We start from the raw sequence: 6864 nt of genomic DNA, 5'->3' as shown, positions 1-6864 counted from the left end.
CTGCTTTAGGCGAGATAGCTGGTGTTTGGGGCTGCTCCACTGGCTTCTGATAATAGATTCCGACCAAAAGGAGTATCCTATTGGTCAGGGCAACTGGTTTGGGGGTGGCTATCTGATATAAGCCAATCGGAGTCCTTCTTGAGATGTGTCCAAGTGGAGGGAGACAGAGGACATATGTCCTTGCAGGATCTGGATCTCCTGCTGCTGGAAGTCATTCTCTTTGCATGTCCAAGGTCTGCTTGCAGCAGGAGGGAATGAAGCCTGGGAGAGACCAGCAGAAACAAAAGATAGACAGAGACAGCATCTGGGTATCTTCAGTCCCCATATCTAGTCTGGAGGCTCCCAGAGCTGCCTGGCTCCTTGGCAGTGCCTGCAGCTCTGAGAGCTAAGTTGGCAGTCCCTTTGCCAACGCTGAGTTGGGTTTCTACCCCTTTTGACCAAAAGGTCCTGTCCCATTTTGACCAAAAGGCTCACAGTTTGGTGAGTGGAATTATGGGGAAAATCCTAAACCAGTAGATGAAAGAGTTCAACGGGATAGCTGAGAAGGGCCAAAGGCCCCCAGGTTATTACTCACAGGACCTGATATCACTCCTGTGGCCTCTTCCTCTCCTGGCCACACTGAGCCTCTAGTCTCACATCCCATCTCTCCAGGGCTGGGACGGTATCAGCACCTTACAGCTGTCCAGGATTTAGCAGTTACAAGGTCCTTTCAAGGTCCTTTCAGAACTATCCTCTCAAAAAAAAAAGGGGATGGGTGTGGTGGCTCATGCCTGTAATCCTAATACTTTGGGAGGCCAAGATGGGAAGCCTGAAGTCAAGAGTTCAAGACCAACCTGACCAACATAGTGAGATGCTGTCTCTAAAAAAAGAAGTCTTCTCATATGACTCTTCAAGCACTGTATAAAGGAGCTAGGATGGGTTTCCTTATCCCCATTTACAGACGAAGAAACAAGGAAACAGGAAATGACTGGCCCTAAAACACCTGTGAGAGCTGGGGCCAGCATCTGAGGGCAGGTCTCCTACCTCTAGCCACAATACACTACCTTTCCACAGTCACTCACAATGTCTCCTTCCCCGCGCTTTTCCTGCCCTCCACTAGGAAAGAAGAAAGCATATTCTTGCTCCTTAGGAAGTGGGGAGGGCCTCCCTGGGCTGAGAGAGCTCCCAGGCCTTTGGCACTCTACTATGGGAATTTCAGAGCCCTAACGTACAGTTTTCATCCCTGTTATGTAATGCATTTTCCCCCTAATGAAACAAAATTTGATATCAATACTTGTGTGCCTATATCACACTAACCTTGAACTGCTTTATAAAAATACATCTCATCATTTTAGGTCAAACAAAAGCATAGTAAATCATAAAATGCATATTGACACTAATGTAGCAAACTTTTTTTTTAATGACATGTCCTAGCATTGGCAAGTGGCACACAAGTGACCAAGGTAGCCACAACCATGCCTAAGGATTCTTTTTCATCACCCTAAACTTTTTTTTTTTTTTTTAAATACGGAGTTTCGCTCCTGTTGCCCAGGCTGGAGTGCAATGGTGCAATCTCGGCTCACCACAACCTCTGCCTCCCAGGTTCAAGCGATTCCCCTGCCTCAGTCTCTGGAGTAGCTGGGATTACAGGCATGCCCCACCACACCTGGCTAATTTTGTATTTTTAGTAGAGACGAGGTTTCTCCATGTTGGTCAGGCTGGTCTCGAACTCCTGACCTCAGGTGATCCACCTGCCTGAGCCTCTCAAAGTGCTGGGATTATAGGTGTGAGCCACTGTGCCTGGCCTAATGTAGCAAACTTTTTAAAAAGTTGAAGTTGTAGGCTGGGCGTAGTGGCTCATGCCTGTAATCCCAGCATTTTGGGAGGCCGGGCTGGGCGGATCACCTGAGGTCAGGAGTTCGAGATCAGCCTGACCAACATGGTGAAACTCCGTCTCTACTAAAAATGCAAAAATTAGCTGGGCATTGTGGTGGACACCTATAATCCCAGCTGCTTGGGAGGCTGAGGTAGGAGAATTACTTGAACCTTGGAGGTGGAGGTTGCAGTGAGCTGAGATTGGGCCACCGCACTCCAGCCTGGGCGACAGAGTAAGACTCTATCTCAAGAAAAAAAAAGGTAGAAGTTGTAATATATTGTTTCTGACAGTTTAAGTGTGCAGAAATTACATATATAATACACATGACTATATATTAGATATTAATATTAATTATATATTAATAATATATATAATTCTCATATTATATCTAACATATAGTCATGTGTATTATATATGTAATTCGCACTAAGGTGTAGAATATATATCTATATTATTCTAGAATATATGTATAATTCTAGAATAATATAGATATATATTATATAGGTATAATCATATAGAATGTATAATATAGAATATAATAATATAGAATATATATAGAATATATAATATAGAATAACATAGATACTATATAGATACAATAATATAGAATATTCTATATTCTAGAACAATATAGATATATATTCTAGAATAATATATATATTCTAGAATAATATAGATATATATTCTACACCTTAGTGTGAATGAGTTTCAGATACAAAAAGCAAAGTTAGAAAGGGGGCAAGGGAGGCCAGGCGTGGTGGCTCATGCCTGTAATTGCAGCACTTTGGGAGGCTGAGGTAGGTGGATCACCTGAGGTCAGGAGTTCGAGACCAGCCTGATCAACATGGTGAAACCCTTGTCTCTACTAAACACGTGAAAATTAGCCAGGCATGGTGGTGTGCCTATAATCCCAGCTACTCGGGAGGCTGAGGCAGGAGAATTGCTTGGACCTGGGAGGCAGAGGTTGCAGTGAGCTGAGACTGTGCCAGTGCACTCCAGCCTGGGCAAGAAAAGCAAAACTCTGTCTCGAAAGGAAAGAAAGAAAAGAAAGGAAGGAAGGAAGTGAGGGAGGAGGGAGGGGAAAAAAAGGAGGCAAGGGGAACAGCCATGGAGAGGAGAGAAGGTGGGGAGTGGGCACAGTGAAGAAGACAGGAGGCTGAGAGAGCTCTGCCTGCTTCACAGGTTGGCCTTAGTCTGGCCTGGCAGTCACCTGCCTGCAGCTGAGGGTGCTAGTAGGTGGCACTATCTTCCATAGGAGCCTGGAGGGATGGGTGGATACCCAATAGCTGGGGGCCTGGGGCACATAGTCCCCAGGCACCCACAGAGGGCAGTCCTGGAGGTGGCTGAAGGGTCACCTTCCTCTCTGGAGCTTTCTTTCCCTGGGAAGCCTGTTGGGTCAGTCAGAGAATCCCAGAGTTTGAAGACTAGGAGCATGTTCAAGACTCCGGTCCTTCTCCAGGGCAGGAATCCTGACATTCCAGAGAGGTCAGGGCCACCAGGAGTAGGTACATCTTGTGCCACCATCTGGTGTCCCCATCCAAGGGTGTGCTGTGCTCTCAGAGGGGGAAAGTGGGAGAGTGGGACACATGCAGTGGACTTTCACTTCTCTGGGGCCTGCCTCACGAGCCTGTTTGGCTTCACATGGCTGTGTCTCTAACCTGGGACCACAGTCCCTAGGGAAAGGCCAGTCCTCATCCCCTGGGCCCCTACTCTGTATCCTCAGGACCAGGGTCCAGGGTCCTGAAATCACATACAGGGAACGACGTCCACACCAGGACATAACTCAAAGGGTGTGAAGGACTGCTCTCTCCATGCGCAAGCACAGGTAATGAAAAGTGACAAGATGCTCCAGTTTGGCCAGGGTTGTCCTCATTTCTGATGGCTTGAATCTGGTGGGCAGGTGTTCCAGGAACCATACCCTTGGCTATATATAGCTACGATTTATTGAGAGCTCTAGGCCTTCAATAGCATGTGCATAGCAGGAGGCAGGACAGCAGCTGGCTAAGTACTCAGGACTTGTGCTGCCTCAAGTCAAATCTCTACTGTGCCCCCACACTATCTGCGCAACCTCGGGCAGGTCCCTGCTTGCCTCAGTTTCTTCATCTATAACATGGGGACAGTACTTAATAGTACCGATTTCATAGGATTGCCCAGAGGATTAAGGAGCTAATGTGTGTGAGCCATTTCATATAGTGCTGGGCCCAGAGCCAGCACTCAAGATGCGTGTTAGAAGTTATAATGAAGGTGCTGGATGCCTTACTAACATAATTTTATCAAATTCTCAAATGTATTGAGGATTATTATTTAACACTATTGTCCCCATTTCACAAATGAGGAAACTGAAACTTAGAAAGCTTAAGTAACTTACTAAATGTCACTAGCTAGTAAATGGAGAAGCTGAGGTTTAGTTTGTGTGTGTCTAATGCTCTCTCTTACTTCCATTAGACAGATGCTGGGGTTGCTTATAAATTGCTCCCAACTCAGTCACTCACAGCACTTTCCAGTGGGTCTCTCACTTTCTCCAGCTCATGAGATCTCTTGTTCACCAGCATGGAGCCCAGGGTTACCCCCTTGGTGCTGACCTAAATAGTCCAAGTTCCCTCGCCCAGTTCACTGCTGGGCACAGGAGTCTTCTGCAAGGCTGGACCATTGCCTGCATGCTTTGGAGGGCCGAAGGAGCCCAACAGAGTGCTGCAGAGTGGCGCTCTCCCGCCCAGGCACATTCCCTCCACAGAAAGTCCGGGCCTTCTCCATCCTTCCCCTGGTCCCCAGATAAATCTAACCACTCTGGGCAGGAGTTCCTTATTCCGCCCTAATGGGAATACGAGGAAGATGCTGTAGGGGAGCATTTTCACCTTCTTGTGCATCACAGTCCTGGTCCTCAACTGTCCCCTCCTCCCTTCCTCTCAGCCAAAAAGTGGAGACACCCAGCCCTCTTTGGGACGACAGCGCCTCTGTGCCTGGGATACTTCCCCAGGAGCTGGCTCTGCACCCACTGCTCTGCCTGCCTTCTCTGCCTTCTCAGCTGCTCCCACCCCAGATCCCCGCAGGAGAGCCCCCTCTGTCCTCAGGGCTCTGGGCTTTTGTCTACACCCGCCTCCATCTCTTTCATGCCCACGGTGTCTTACTTTGGGGCAAGTCACTCCCAAGTTGGGAATTCCATTTGTGGAAGGGCAAAAAGTTTCCCCAACAGAGCCTCGGTGAGTGCTTGGACTTGGGCTGGGTGAAACCGCCAGTTCACTGACCACGGTCCTTGGGCTGGCCTCCTCCCAACTCCTGTCCACTGAGGTCTGCTGTCTCAAAAGGGACTCCAGCCTCTCTGCTCCCCACCCCTCCTCCCTACCTTCAGTTCAGACACCCCAGCAGGGAAGCTCAGCTCCAAAGGCCAGGGGGTCCCTCCCCCATCCTACCTGGGGTGTAGAGGCGCTGGCTTCTCCTTGGTAACCCAGGGAAACCGGCAGTGCTGTGGGAGGGAGGGAGATGCGGAAGCTTCTGGACCCGCGCTAGGGACTGCAGCCCTCGGGTGCTGGGGACCGGGACTGCCTTTCGGAGAAGCCTGGGGCCCCAGGGCTTAGGACCGCTCTCCATCACGCCCTACCGATGCCCCACTTTCCCCCCTTCCTTCCCACGATCCTTCCCCTTCCTCACTCGGATCCCCAGCGCCGGGCCACACGGTTTGCAGACAGTGACTGTGGTGGGGAGGAGGCGCGGGACGTCCTCGCGTGGAGAGCGTGGGGTCTCCCGTGGGTATGGACTAGCTCTTCCCCTCCACGGGAAATGGAACCCAGGCAATGGCCGCCTGCAGGCTTCGGGCCGGTGTGACCGAGGACACTGGAGGGGCTCCGAGGCCGTGCCCGCCTGAGGGAACCCCGATAAGGGAGACCAGGGCTGGGTGTCCCCACTCCCAGAGGCCCTCACCCGCTCCGGGAGCCCGGGCGCTGGCCTCACGCAAAGTCCCGCGAGCCGGTGCCGGTCGCTGTCGTTGGGGACGCCCCGCGTCGCTAGGGGCGGGCCAGGCGGGGAGGGCGAGCGCGCCGCGCCTCGGAGGAGGGGGCGCTGCTGCTTCCTCGGCTGTCGCTGCGCACCCGGCACGCGGCTCATTCGCGCGCAGGGCGCCCAGGCCCTGCCTCGGGAAGGTTCAGTGGAAGCGGCCGCTTTGGGGGTCGTGGGACTGTGGCCTTGCGCTATGCCCTGTGTTTCCGTGGGACGTGTCTAGGAACGGGTGGGCTTTCTAAAGGGGCTGGAGGTGGGAGACCCCGGGCAGGGCTGCTGGCCTAGAGTGCTCGTGCTCTCTTGGTAGCTTTTGTGTGGCAATGGATAGGGAGCTGGGGGTGGGGAGTTGGTCCAGGAAAAGCGTCTGTGGAAGATAAGGGTGGACGGACCATCTCCCGGGCACCTGTAGAAGTCAATGGAACTCCCCTGAGGCCTCCTGGTGACCTTAGGCCCTGCGGGAGGGCACCTTCCACCTTTCTCCCAGCTGATGTCTGGCACTAGACGCAGGAAGGCCAACACGGTGCTCCTTCACATAGCCCATGTCCTGTGCCAAACCCCCTTCCGGCCCTGGCGCGACAGGATGTGGTGGGGACCCCTGACCTCTTGGAGGGCAAGAGGGACAGACTTCAGAGGGATGGCTAGTAAAAAAAAGAAACTGGCTTTCAGGAAGGGAGAGGCAGCCAAGGAGGTGGGGGTTTCAAAGGGTAGCTTTGATTTCAGTTCTGCTGAGGACTTAGTTGGTTAACCTGGACGAATACCTCGAAGCTCTGTTAACTCATCAATAAATCAGGGGTGCTACAACTCATCTTGGCGCCCGCGGAGCTTGGAGCTGGGCCTGTGGTGAGCACTGCCGAACAGTAGCTACTGCTCCAGTGGCCAGGATGCTGAGGCAAAGCTTTGCAAGCAGCCAGGGGCCAGGCACCGGCATTGGGTCCTTTCAAGCCCTCACCGGTGCCTTACCGGCAAATCATCGGTGCCTTAATTAGAATGAGAAACTGTGCAGAAAATGATACCAG

General features: G+C 51.8%; 1 non-coding gene across 1 annotated transcript; it reads right to left on the bottom strand.

Annotated features, from left to right (window-relative positions):
* Positions 1-1378: 1378 nt before the first annotated feature.
* Positions 1379-1486, bottom strand: LOC135268567 (small nucleolar RNA SNORD46). Its single transcript, XR_010336871.1, has one exon. It is a non-coding gene; the product is annotated as a small nucleolar RNA SNORD46 (small nucleolar RNA).
* Positions 1487-6864: the final 5378 nt, after the last annotated feature.

The sequence above is a fragment of the Aotus nancymaae genome, unplaced genomic scaffold (assembly GCF_030222135.1).
Source record: "Aotus nancymaae isolate 86718 unplaced genomic scaffold, 86718_ANA_hifiasm-v0.15.2.pri h1tg000040l, whole genome shotgun sequence".
NCBI lineage: Eukaryota > Metazoa > Chordata > Mammalia > Primates > Aotidae > Aotus > Aotus nancymaae.
Note: the sequence above shows the minus strand (reverse complement) of the source record. Positions and strands in the feature narration are given on the sequence as shown.